The sequence below is a fragment of the Cebus imitator genome, unplaced genomic scaffold, assembly GCF_001604975.1.
Source record: "Cebus imitator isolate Cc_AM_T3 unplaced genomic scaffold, Cebus_imitator-1.0 Scaffold47, whole genome shotgun sequence".
Classification (NCBI taxonomy): Eukaryota; Metazoa; Chordata; class Mammalia; order Primates; family Cebidae; genus Cebus; species Cebus imitator.
The window spans coordinates 5,846,704-5,858,113 of NW_016107362.1; the positions used below are offsets into that span (position 1 = coordinate 5,846,704).

At 34.2% G+C, this 11,410-nt stretch overlaps 1 non-coding gene across 1 annotated transcript; it reads left to right on the forward strand.

Moving 5' to 3' along the window:
* Window positions 1-10,565: 10,565 nt before the first annotated feature.
* LOC119471023 lies at window positions 10,566-10,699 on the forward strand. The gene has a single exon (XR_005200013.1). It is a non-coding gene; the product is annotated as a small nucleolar RNA SNORA49 (small nucleolar RNA).
* The last annotated feature ends 711 nt before the right edge of the window (window positions 10,700-11,410 follow it).

Consider the following 11,410-nt stretch of genomic DNA (forward strand, 5'->3'; position numbering starts at 1 on the left):
AAATCAGGCCCCAAGAAAAAATAGTTTAAAATTATTCAGATATCATAGTTGGATTGAAAAGGCTTTAAATGTCTATGATTAATATATTCAAGAAAATAGACCAAAATATGGAAAAAACAGCTAAAAAATGAAGATTTTACCATAAAGTTGGAATAGATAGCAACAAATCAGATAGACGTATTAGAACTTAAAAATTATGTATCTGAAATTGACAGTCTAATGGGTGAATTTCACAGCAAATTAGCCTCCACTAAAGAAAGAAATAGACAAAGAGATATACAAATATCAATCTGTAGTGACTGTGTAAACTAAATTGAAGAGGGGAGACAGAAGTGAAAAATATGTAAAAATGTATTAAACGTGTGAGATTACAGAAAAAGTCAAAAACAAACATAAAATTTTCGTTTCAGAGAGAAAGAAGAGAGTAATGGGAACAAACATTATTTGAAAGGGTATCCTAATTTGAGGAATCATCAAAAACTGTTGAAAAATAATATCAGATTTGAGACGTTCTTGGAACTTAAAGAAAATAACAACAACAACAACAACAAAAACTACATAAGACCACTGAGGACAATACAGAAAATAAAAATCTAATAAGCAGCTAGAAATAATGCAAGTAATAGAAGGAGAAAAAAGAGGAGGAGATGAAAAACAGGAAGGAAAGAGGGAGAAAAGAGAAGGAAGGAAGGGAGGGTAGAAAGGAAGGAAGGAAGGAAAGAAGGAAGGGACAAAAGGAGGGAAGGAGGAGGAATGGGAGGGAGGGAGGAATGGAGGTAGGGAGGGAAGGAGGGAGGAATGGAGGTAGGGAGGGAAGGAGGGAGGCACTTAAACATGAAAGAAGCAATAATATGACTTAGGTCTGGCTTCTCAGTAGGAATAATGGAAACCATGGGAAATGAAATAATATATTCAAAGAGCTTAAAATTCATTAATGTGTAATTACATACCAAATGAAAATATTACTAAGCACAATGACTCAGTAAGTACGTTTTCACACAAACTGAGATAATTCATTGTTGAAAATAAATGAAGAATAACAGACACTGTAAATAAATTAATAATATATGGACTGAGTAAAACAATAATACCAATGTGTTAAAAATATAACTCTCAATTAACAGCTTTAATTGCTTTCCTCTGAAAACCTTGTGCTAACATTAGAAGCCTTTTAGTGAGAAGCATTGCTGTTGATTATAGTGGACAAACTCTCTTATGCATTAATTCCCAGGCAAAGATAGATACTCAAACAATATTTATATACAGAAAAATCAATGAAATAAAAACAACTTAATTAAACTATTCAAAATGTGTAAATAAATAATGTATTTATTTCATTCAATATATGAATGAAATAAAACAATAAGTTTTATTTTACTTGATGTGGGAGAAAGAGAAGACTTGATAGTGGATGGAGGTTGAGAGAGAAAGGATTAGTGACAGTCATTCCTTTAAAGTTGGGAGAGAGTCATGAGTTTCTTCATTTAATCATGTATTCAATACCAGAATCAGAATACATGCTTATATTTTTCTTTGCTTTCAGAATAAGCAGATAAAACTTTACTCATTATGTTCATATCATACATCAATGTGTGTGTTTTAGATCATTTAAAGCACACACAATTTAAATACTCAATCATTCATCTCATATTTTTCAATATTCCACTGACATATTGGGGTCTCATGGTTATCTTGTCCTAAAACTACACTTGAATCTTAAATATAGCATAAAAAAAACTTCTAGGGCAAAATAAAGATTATCATGTTACTTTGTTGAAACATGGCTAATGAATGCAACAAATTGAAGAGTCATTAACAAGATATTTACCATTTTTTTTCCATTTTGCTCTTGTGAAAAAATGTTTGAATATTTTTCAATGTAATATTCTTTGCCTAGAAACTGTTGTTTTGAGATAATTCGTTAATTTATTTTACCTGAAATTGTATATATGCAGTATTACATTATGTGAAAATGATATTTAAAATGTTATTTAAAGAGTGCTATAACTTTTCAAAATCTGTTGGTATAAAGTCTTTAACTGAATGATCCATCATGTCAGATGAATACAGATTTTTGGATGAAAGATACATAAAACATAATTCCAGGTAGAGAGTATAAATGTCCTTTAAATGTTACATTATTTCAGCATTATTAGAGGAGAAGTAGAAGGAATAATTGTTACATGCTAATCAGTAAAGGGTTCTGATGATGATAGCTAGGATAACTAATAAAAGAATAGTGAAAGTATTCGTAGCTAACAATTCAGGGAAATGAAAAGGTGGATATATTTGATTGATCCAAAAGAAGCAGATAAAAGAGAAAAATGTATGTTAAACAAAAGAAAGCAAATAGCAGTGTGACAGATACAAAATTGCATATATTAATAATAACTGAAATTGTATAGACAAAAATCTTCCAATTAAAATGTAATTAATGATGCTATCACAACCTTCTGTCAGATGTCTTCATTTTTCTTTTTTTTTTAAACCCAGCACTCTGTTATCTAGGGATTTGAGTACAGCTTTGTGGTTTTACAGGCAAGAAGCCTCCATTTGTAGAATTCCACTTTTGTCATTCCTTCCTGATAGCCTTCTCAATAGCCCAAATTTCTAGTCTACAAACCCAGAAATGTCATATTTGATTTGGAAAAAAAAAGGCTTGAGTATTAACTTCTTTATAACTGATACGAAAGAGAAAATAATATTAACATCAAAATTAATTATTATTTAAAAAGCTTTGAATGCATCAAGAACAAATAAAGATGACTTTCACTAACCCCATATAATATTTTATGCGTAATAGTCAGGAATTCATTTTAGCTGTGGATTCCTGTCCTTAAAAGAAAATTAATGTTTTTTCATAATTTAGGAAGGAAAAGGAGCAGATGTCTGCTAATTTAAAGACAACTCCAAATAGGCATTATTTTTAAGATCTAGACCAGTGGGAATTTGTCATGACTCTTTGCAAGCTCTCAAAATCCAAATTCCATTATTTAACAAGTATTGCTGTTTTAAATTTATTAAAACCACCATGTTCTCTCTGTTCTTCCATCCACTGCTACTGAGGAGTCATGAATGACTTTAGCTAGAGTAATTTTAGAAGGATGGTGAAGGATCAAAAAGGCAGATTGCAGTAGCCTAAGTATGACTAGGAGATAAGAAAATGAACTTATCAAGAAAGTGTAAAGGAGAAAAATTAGATAGGGCATGTGATATCAAAAGATGTTTCTTTCCCATTGAGTAGGAAATATGTCCATGTAGTCACATAATGGAACAAAGGATGTTTTAGAGAAAGATAAGTCAAAAATACCGAAAAAAGAGAATGATTTGAAGAGTCATCTTAGGAGAGGTAAGAGGTAATCAGACTAAAGACACACATGGATTTTGTGAGCAGAAAGAAGCTATTATTTACCATTGAGACAAGAAGAAAATAGATGGGAGAAGTGAAGCTAAGCAAAAGCATGTTATTAGAGATAAATCAAGTGTGGTATTAAACCAGCGTTAGTGTTTTATGGACTGTGTGAATAGGAAGGTTAGCTACAAGGGAATCTGAGTGCTGTATTGGAGTGGTTCAGGCGATCAATTACAGAGACCAGGGTGGGTAAGGAAAGAAGAAAGGCAAACAGGGTGATATATACTAGCAGGAATTTGTGGTACTGATGCCAGAATAAAGGATTATTGAAAAAAAAATAGATCTAGACTAGTGTTAAATAAATTAATCAACAGTATCTTAAATTCTATATACAGACTTTTGAAATTTTATTTTATTCCATTTTCAAGATGTATAGTCTTGTTCTGTTGCCCAGGCTGAAATATAGTGGCATGATCATAGCTTATTGCATCCTCAAACTCCTGGGCTCAAGCAATCATCCCTCCTCAGCCTCCCAAATATAAGACTACAAGTGTGTGCCACTATGCTGGACTGCTTTAATTTTTTTTCTTTATTATACTTTAAGTTCCAGAATACATGTGCAGAACGTGAAGCTTTGTTACATATGTATATACATGCCATGGCGGTTTGCTGCACCCATCAACCCGTCTTCTACATTAGGTATTTCTCCTAATGCAATCTCTCCCCTACCCACCCAACTGCTGGCAGGCCCCAGAGTGTGATGTTTCCGTCCCTGTGTCCATGTTTTCTCATTGTTCAGCTCCCACGTATGAGTGAGAACACGCAGTGTTTGGTTTTCTGTTCCTGTGTTAGCTTTCTGAAAATGATCGTTTACAGCTTCATCCATGTCCCTGCAAAGGACATAAATTCATCCTTTTTATGGCTGCATAGTATTCCACAGTGTATATGTGCCGCATTTTTTAATCCAATCTATCATTCATGGGCATTTGGGTTGGTTCCAACTCTTTGCTATTGTGAATAGTGCTGCAATAAAATACATGTGCATGTGTCTTTATAGAATGATTTATAATCCTTTGGGTGTATACTCAGTAATGGGATTGCTGGGTCAAATGATATTTCTGGTTCTAGATCCTTGAGGAATTACCACACTATCTTCCACAATGGTGGAACTAATTTACACTCCCACCAAATAGTGTAAAAGCATTCTTATTTCTCTACATCCTTTACAACATCTCTTGTTTCCTGACTTTTTAAAGATCGCCACTCTAACTGCCATGAGATGGCATCTCAATGAGGTTTTGATTTCCATTTCTCTAACAAACAGTGATGATTACCTCTTTTCATATGTTTGTTGGTCACATAAATGTCTTCTTTTGTTCATATCTTTCACTCACTTTTTGATGGTTTCTTTTTTTCTTGTAAATTTATCTTCCTTGTAGATTCTGGATATTAGCCCTTTGTCAGATGGAGAGATAGCAAAAATTATTTCCTGTTCTGCAGGTTGCCTGTTCACTCTCATGAAAGTTTCTTATGCTGTTCAGAAGCTCTTTAGATTAATTAGATCCCATTTGACTTTTTGACAAATTGGTTATTAGATTAATTAGATCTCATTTGACTTTTTGACAAATTGGTTATTGGTTGCCATTGCTTTTGGTGTTTTAGTCATAAAGTCTTTGCCCATGACTGTGTCATGAATAGTATTCCCTTGGTTTTCTTCTAGGGTTGTTATGGTATAAGGTCTTATGTTTACGTTTTTAATCCATTGAGTTAATTTGGATGAGGTCTAGTTTTAGTTTTCTGCATATGGCTAGCCAGTTTTCCCAACACCATTTATAAAATAGGGAATCATTTCCCCATTGCTTGTTCTTGTCAGGTTTGTCAAAAATCAGATGGTTGTACATATGTGATGTTATTTCTAAGGCCTCTGTTCTGTTCCATTGGTCTATATCTCTGTTTTGCTACCAGAACCATGCTGTTTTGATTACTGTAGGCTTGTAGCATAGTTTGAAGTCTGGTAATGTGATGCCTCCCACTTTGTTCTTTTTACTTGGGATTATCTTGGCTAAGCGGGCTCTTTTTTTGGTTGTATACAAAATTTAAAGTAGTTTTTTTTCTAATTATCTGAAGTCAATGGTAGCTTGATGGAATAGCATTGAATGTATAAATTACTTGGACGGTTTGGCCATTTTCACGATATTGATTCTTCTTATCCAGGAGCATGGCATGTTTTTCCATTAGTTTGTGTCCTCTCTTATTTCCTGGAGCAGTGGTTTGCAGTTCTCCTAGAAGAGGTTCTTTACATCTTTGTTAGTTGTATTCCTAGGCATTTTATTCTCTATGTAGCAATTGTGAATGGGAGTTCACTTATGATTTGGATCTCTATTATTGGTGTATATGAATGCTTGTGATTTTTGCACATTGATTTTGTATACAGATACTTTGCTGAAGTTGCTTATCAGTTTAAGGAGATTTTGGGCTTAGACGATGGAGTTTTCAAAATATACAATCATGTTGTCTGCAAATAGAAACAATTTGACTTCCTCTTTTCCAAATTGCATACACTTTATTTCTTTGTCTTGGCTGATTTCTCTGGCCAGAACTTCCAATACTGTGTTGAATAGGAGTGGTGAGAGAGGGCATCCTTGTCTGTGCCAGTTTTCAAAGGGAATGCTTTCAGCTTTGGCCCATTCAGTATGATATTGGCTGTGGATTTGTCATAAATTGCTCTTATTATTTTGAGATATGATCAACTGAGAGTTTTTAGTAGGAAGGGGTGTTGAATTTTATTGAAGAACTTTTCTGCATCTATTGAGATTATCATGTGTTTTTTTTCCACTGGTTCTATTTATGTGATGGATTATGTTTATTGATTTGCGTATGTTGAGTCAACCTTGTACCACAGGGGTGAAGCCAACTTGATCGTGGTGAATAAGATTTTTGATGTCCTGCTGGATTTAGTTTGCAAGTATTTTATTGAGGATTTTCACATCAATGTTTATCAGGGTTATTGACATGAAATTTTCTTTTGTGTGTGCGTCTCTGCCAGGTTTTGGTATCAGGATGATGCTAGTCTCATAAAATGAGTTAGCGAGGAGTCCCTCTTTTTCCATTGTCTGGAATAGTTCAGAAGGAACAGTACCAGTTTCTTTTTGTACCTCTGGCAGAATTCAGCTATTAATCCATCTGGTCCTGGGCTTTTTTTGGTTGGTAGGCTATTAATTACCATCTCAATTTCAGAACTTGTTATTGGTCTATTAAGGGATATGACTTCTTCCTGATTTACTCTTGGGACGGTGTATGTGTCTAGGAATTTAACCTTTCTTCTAGATTTTCTAGTTTATTTGCATAGAGGTGTTTATAGTTTTCTCTGTTGGTAATTTGTTTTTCTGTGGGATCAGTGCTGATATTCCCTTTATTATTTTTTATTGTGTCTATTTGATTTGTCTCTCTTTTCTTCTTTATTAGTTTGGCTAGCAGTCTATTTTGTTAATCTAAAAAAAAAAAAAAAAACTAGCTCCTGGATTCACTGATTTTTTGAAGGGGATTTCGTGTCTCTATCTCCTTCAGTTCTCCCCTGATCTTAGTTATTTCTTGACTTCTGCTAGCTTTTGAATTTGTTTGCTCTTCTCTAGTTATTTTAATTGTGATGTTAGGGTGTCAATTTTAGGTTTTTCCTGCTTTCTCCTGTGTGCATAATGGTGTAAATTTCTCTCTAAACACCGCTTTATCTGTGTTCCAGAGATTCCAGTACATAGTGTCTTTGTTCTCATTGGTTTCAAAGAACTTCTTTATCTCTTCCATAATTTTGTTATTTACCCAGTAGTCATTCAGGAGCAAGTTGTTCAGTTTTTATGTAGTTGTGTGGTTTTGAGTGAGTTTCTTAATTCTGAGTTCTAATTTGATTGCATTGTGGTCTGAGAGACTGTTATGATTTCTGTTTTTTGCATTTGCTGAGGAGTGTTTTATTTCCAATTATGTGGTCAATGTTAGATTAAGTGCAACGTGGTGCTGAGAAGAATATATATTCTGTTGATTTGGAGTGGAGAGTTCTGTAGATGTCTATTAGGTCCACTTGGACCAGAGCTAAGATCAAGTCCTGAATATGCTTGTTAATTTTCTGTCTCATTAATCTAATATTGACAATGGGGTGTTAAAGTCTCCCACTATGATTATGTGGGAGTCTAAGTCTCTTTGTATGTCTATAAGAACTTGTTTTATGAATCTGGGTGCTCTTTCATTGGGTGCATGTATATTTAGAATAGTTAACTCTTCTTGTTATGTTGTTCCCTTTATCATTATGCTATGTCCTTCTTTGTCTTTTTTTATCTTTGTTGGTTTAAAGCCTGTTTTATCCAAGAGACTAGGATTGCAATCCCTGCTTTTTTCCTTTCCATTTGCTTGATAAATATTCCTCCTTCCCTTTATTTTGAGTCTATGTGTGTCTTTGAATGTGAGATGTGTCTCCTGAATACAGCACACCAATGAGTCTTGACTCTATGCAATTAGCCATTCTGTGTCTTTTAATTGGGGCATTTAGTCCATTTACATTTAAGGTTAATACTGCTATGTGTGAATTTGATCTCATCATAATTATGCTAGCTGGTTATTTTGCCCATAAGTTAATGCAGTTTCTTCATAGTGTCGATGGTCTTTACAATTTGGTCTGTTTTTGCACTGGCTGGTACCAGTTTTCTCTTTCCATATTTAATGCTTCCTTCAGGAGCTCTTGAAAGACAGGCCTAGTGGTGACAAAATCTCTCAGCATTTGCTTGTCTGTAAAGGAACTTATTTCTCCTTTGCTTATGAAGCTTAGTTTGGCTAGTTACAAAATTCTGGGTTGAAAATTATTTTCTTTAAGAATGTTGAATATTGGACTCGACTCTCATCTGGCTTGGAGGATTTTTGCAGAGAGGTCTCCTGTTAGTCTGATGGGCTTCCCTTTGTTGGTAACCCGCCCTTTCTCTCTGGCTGCCCTTAGCACTTTTTCTTTCATTTCAACCTTGGCGAACCTGACAATTATGTGTCTTGGGGTTGCTCTTTTTGAGGAGTATCTTTGTGGTATTCTCTGTATTTCCTGAATTTGAATAGTGTCTTGTCTTGCTAGGTTGGGGAAGTTCTCCTGGGTAATATCCTGAAGAATGTTTTCCAACTTGGCTCCATTCTCTCTTTCGCTTTCAGATACACCAATCAAACCCAGGTTTGGTCTTTTCACATACTACCATCTTTCTTAGAGGCTTTGTTTGTTCTTTTTCTTTGTTCTCTAATCTTGTCTTCACACTTTATTTCATTAAGTTGATCTTCAATCCCTGATATCCTTCTTTCAGCTTGATCAATTCAGCTATTAATACTTGTATATGCTTCATGAAGTTCTCATGTTGTGTTCCTCAGCTCCATCAGGTCATTTATTTTCTTCTCTGAACTGGTTATTTTAGTTTGCAATTCCTCTGACCTTTTCTCAGGGTTCTTAGCTTCCTTGCATTGGGTTAGAACATGCTCCTTTAGCTCAGAGGAGTTTGTTATTACTCCCCTTCTGAAGCCTACTTCTGTCAATATGTCAAACTCTGATTCTGTCAAGTTTTGCTCCCTTGCTGGCAAGGAGTTGTCATTCTTTGCAGGAGAAGAGGCAATCTGGATTTTTTTGGAATATTCAGCCTTTTTCCATTGGCTTTTCCTCATCTTCACGAATTTACCTGCCTTTGATGTTAGTGACCTTTGATGTTGGTGACCTTTGGATGGGAGTTTTTGTTTGGACGTCCTTTTTATTGATGTTAATATTAATCCTTTCTGTTCGTTAGTTTTTCTTCTAACAGTCCCCTCTGCTGCAGGTCTGCTAGAGTTTGCTGGAGGTCCACTCCAGACCCTCTTTTCCTGAGTATCACCAGCAGAGGCTGCAGAATAGCAAAGATTGCTGCCTGTTCTTTCCTCTGGAAACTTCTTCCCACAGGGGTACCCACCAGATGCTAGGTGGAGCTCTTCTGTATGAGGTGTCTGTCAACCACTGCTGGAAGTTGTCTCTCAGTCAGGAAGCTTGGTGGTCAGGGACCCACTTGAGGAAGCAGCCTGTCCCTTATCAGAGTACGATCACTGTTCTAGGAGAGCCGATGTTCTTTAGAGCCAGCACACAGGAACATTTAAGTCTGCTGAAGCTGTATCCACAGCCACTCCTTCCAGTAGCTTTCTTAAGTTCTATGTTTTTGGTGGATTATTGGAGTACAAGATCATGTAATCTGCAAATAGAGATAGTTTTCCTTTTCCTTTTCAATTTGGAATTTATTTTATTTTCTGGCCTAATTGTCCTAATCCTAACTGAAACTTCTAGTACAATGTTAATTAGACAAGTCCAGAAAAGATAGACTTGTCTTGTTATTGATATTAGGCAAAAATATTTTGCCTCTTACCATTAAGTTTGATATTAGTTTTGGGTTTTCCCAGAAGCCCATTATCAGACTGAGGAAGTTCCCTTCTGTTGATGATTTCCTAAGTGTTTTTATCATTAAATGTCATTGGATTTTGTAATTTTTTTTTCTATATTTATTGAGATGATTTATTGGTTCTGTTTTTAATTCTACTAATGTAGAATATTACATTAATTGACTTCCAGATGTTGAAACAGTTTTGCATTCCTGAGATAAATCCTGCCTGGTTACAGCATATTATACTGTTTTACGTATTGCTGGATTTTGCTCATTAGTATTTTGCTGAAGATTTTTCCCATCTATTTTTGTTAAAGATATTGTTCTGTGTTTTCTTTTTCTTTTCTTCCTTTTGTTCTCTCTTTTTTTTTTTTTTTTTTTTTTTTTTTTTTTTTTTTCTTTTTTTTTTTTTTTTTTTTTTTTTTTTTTTTTTTTTTTTTTTTTTTTTTTTTTTTTTTTTTTTTGAGTTTGAAAAAAATTGTATTGATTCAACTTTAAAACTTTGGAAGATGTATTATTGGTTAGAGGATTTTGTTGCTGTTTTATTGTTTCCTGGAGTGGTAGTTTTGATTATTAATCTCTTTACTTGATAAGATTTTATATTTTTTCTTGATTCATTTTGCTAATTCATATAGTTCTTAGAATTTGTCCAGTTTATACAACATATCTAAATTTTAGCATAGAGTTGTTCATAGATAATTTTATGATTATTTTTATCTCTTTAAGTTTAGTGTGTCCTTTTTACAATTTCATTAATACTTGAATATTTTCTCTTTCTTATTGGTTAGTCTATCTATGTTGTTCCTCAGCCTTACTCTGGGCTTTTTCTTGCCTGTAAAGTGCCCTGGCATTGCCTGTGGGTAGATGAGAAAGCACATATCCCTCCCCAGTAAGATACTGTTTTCTTATGGGGCCTACAAGTTGAGCTGACAGTACATGCAAGGTGGAATCTAACTTTTTTCTTCTTGTCACTCATGGCTGTGTTATTTAAACAGTTATGAGGGTGCTGGTGATGGGTGCTTGTAGGATGATGGCAGCTGCATTGAAGAGCTGGAGTACAATGCTGGGACCTTGATATTGTTTTAACACAAGTCTCGTGTTGAATGGAATACAAACCAAGCAGTTTTGCTATGGGATAATTTCTAATAATAAATGTTGAAACATGTGAAAGGTTTCCCAACATTTCCCAAGAACACTAACTCATATCTGTTGTTTTATATTAGAAAACAACAACAACAACAAAAAGAAATGAAAAAGAGTGTGTTGTTTAATTTCCACATATTTCTAAGTTTCCCAGATCTTCCTATTACTGATTTATTATTTTACTCGTTTATTGTCTGAGAACATACTTTGTATTATTCCAATGTTTTAAAATCATCAAGGTTTATTTTATGGCCTGGGATTTGGTCTTCCTAGAGAATGTTTCATATGCAGTTGAGAATCTACTGTTGTTACAGTTTTCCTTTATTTCCTATAAAATAACTAGGTCTAGTTATTTTATAGTATTGTTCAAGTATTCTATTTCTTTGCTTCTCTTCTGCCTAGTCATATTATCCAATTGTGAAAGTGAATATTAAAGTCAACGAGTAATATTTTAAGTTGTCTATTTTATCTTCATTTTTGGAAGTTTCTGTATCAATTGATT